The sequence below is a fragment of the Eurosta solidaginis genome, chromosome 3 (genome assembly GCF_040869045.1).
Source record: "Eurosta solidaginis isolate ZX-2024a chromosome 3, ASM4086904v1, whole genome shotgun sequence".
Taxonomy (NCBI): Eukaryota; Metazoa; Arthropoda; class Insecta; order Diptera; family Tephritidae; genus Eurosta; species Eurosta solidaginis.
In genome coordinates, this window is record NC_090321.1 from 184964206 (window position 1) to 184967050 (window position 2845).

A 2845-nucleotide genomic window follows, 5' to 3' on the forward strand; every position below is an offset into this window, starting at 1 on the left:
TATCTTTTTACAATTTTTTTGCTGATAAAGATCCACAATTTTTTTAGCACAATTAGGGAAAGCTCTGGTGGGTATTCTAGCTTTTTCCCAGAATATAATGCACTCCCGAGCCACAAGATTTGCACTTTCACTAATATTTAACTTTATTTCGCGAATGTTGAAAAACAGAACCGCAAGAATTTGACGATTCGACGGTAATTTTGCGCCTGTTATTTGGTGATTAATCTCACCCACCAGAAATATACTGTTTTTATTGATTCTTAGTTCCACTGACATTTTCGAAATGAAAAACCCGACAACTCAAGAATAATAATCCGTGCACGTCTTATTTGAACGAACAGTTATGTAGAAATTTTTTTCTATTAATAAGAAACGCCACCAAATCAGTTGGCCTAATATTATCAAATTGTTTTTATTTGGAAAAAGCTAGCGTATTAGGGAAAACAGATTCAAGACGACAACGACGGTGCGGCATCTGTCAAATTATTTTTACACATGTTCTTATGGGGAGGAATTTTTTTGGGTACGACACGACAAAGCGGCAATTAATCATGAATGCCGCTGTCGCTAGATTAGATCTATTTCTATTTTGACAGGCGACGGTCGTGGCGCCCTTTTTTCTTTTTGTGAATAAAAATCAAAATAAATGCAAATAGCCTTAAATATGTGTTGAAATTGATTTGTTATAAATTTTTTTAACACATGCAATACTTTTTTCTAAATTTTTTGTTGTTGTTTGAGCTAATGCAGAATTGTCGTTGTCGCTTTCATTATAATCAGTCGTCGGTGCTTGGCGGCAATTATCGTCAAGCTTCAGTTTTTCGCCGTTGTCGTTCGCAGTCGTCGTTTTGAATGTAGCCGGGCTATATTTCTGTATAAAACTGCACTGCGTTGCGTTGTTGTTCTAATACAGAAGGTGGCGCCACTGACGGATGAACATTTAACATGAAAATTTAATAACAATGTGATCCATATGGAACAATTTGTTGTTTCGAAAGAGCATTTGCGTGGTATTTGGTGGTATTTGGCTTTCAAAGAGTTCTTTTGCCAGTAAAATTGCCTTTTTTTGTCTTTTTCCATAGAAAATCGAGTCCTACGGGGAGGGTTTGAACCCGACCCCCCCCCCCCCCCCCCCCCCCGCAAATCCGCCACTGTATCCAAGTATCGCAAATCAATGTGCTCACTATATGGGGATGAAATCATAAAATCTTCAGAAAAACAACTACCCACATATTTAGGTTTCAATTTAAGGTATATGGCATCGAAGCCCATGGGAGGGATCCATTCCCTAAAATCCCTCCCATCTACACCACTGATACTACTCGTAAAATTATATTCTAAATATTAGTACACTTTATTTAGAATATAATATATAAAACCCAAATCGTAAAAAATTGTTTATAGAACACCTCATTTCAAATAAAAAGAATTTGATCGAATGTTAACCGTTGAACCTGAACCAACTTGTTTCCAAAGTAATTCGGCACGGTTTAGAGTTTTCGTAATGAGCTTATATTTTTTTATTGAGTATATTGGATTAAGGAGAACCGATCTGAAGGGTATGCGTTACAAAAAAAAGACTTCTAAAAATAAGGGACACCCTAATATAGAAGTTTTCTAGAAAATTTCAAACCTTGATCTTTATTAGAAAAAAATAGACAGCGATTTCAAAATCCGCGCGCTCGGTTCGAACATGCTCACGCTGTGCAAGCTTTGACAGGTCCTGCTAGCCGCCGAATCGGTCGAAGTTGCACGCGTTTCATTGCTCTCGTTCAAAAATGCATTTTAGGAATATTATTTATTTATTTATTTATATACTTATCAAATGTTAAGTGAACGTAAGTATTGAACAATTAGTCCTTACTGCGCGATAATTTCATGCACAATAACATAACACGAAGGTGAACGTCAAAAAGAAATTTTGAAAGACGAAAAACAATTCGAAATGATACTACGATATGTTAAAAACCATATGTCGGACCCATTTTCGTTATCTTTTCGAAGTGATGCCCTTATAAACATAAGCAGTGGACTGGTTGCACCTGCAGAAGTTCAAGAATTCTTATTAAATGCTAAAACCATCGGTATGAACAAACTGAGAGAATTTGTTTCAAAACGGCTCGAAAACTGCACTGACAACTTGTCAAAAAAGCAAGTATTAGAAGCAAAGCATTAGAAGAAGAATTCGAAATTTGTTTTGGTTAAGGGTGATTTCACACTTTGCAAGTGAAATTATTTTTCACACTTGTTGGTAATTTTCTAACATTTTTCACAATTAAAAATTTCAATTTAACAAATGAATAAAACACAAATTTTATTAGCTAGTATTTTTCTTGTATTGTGAGAATTTTTATAACAGTGCTTTGCGCATTTTTGTATGTGAATGGCCAAGGCGAAATAAACTTCAATTGCCACTGCTGAGGTTCCTTTATATTTTTAAACGCAACATCTTGTGCGATGTTGCTGGCATGCATAAGATTGCGTTGAACGCATCTATATGAAATACTTCATTGTGGCTCGGCTTTAAAGTTGTATACACGTAGGTTTACACACATATATTCCATTGCAAGTGGAGAATTTAAATGAACAAAAAAATTTTAAACTTAGTAAGTAATAAGAAGCCCATTGACACTGCTCATTAGTAATGCTTATAAGCTTTCATAAGTAGTATTGCATGCAACGATCCCTGCCCATGTTTTATAGAGGAAAGCAGGTGAAAGCCCCACATAAATACACACATACATACATATACCTACATACATACAGTACAGTGGGAAAGTTTTCGAACAAGATAAAAAAGATGTTGATGTATTTTTTCTAGATTGAAAATGGTTAAGCGAAAGGA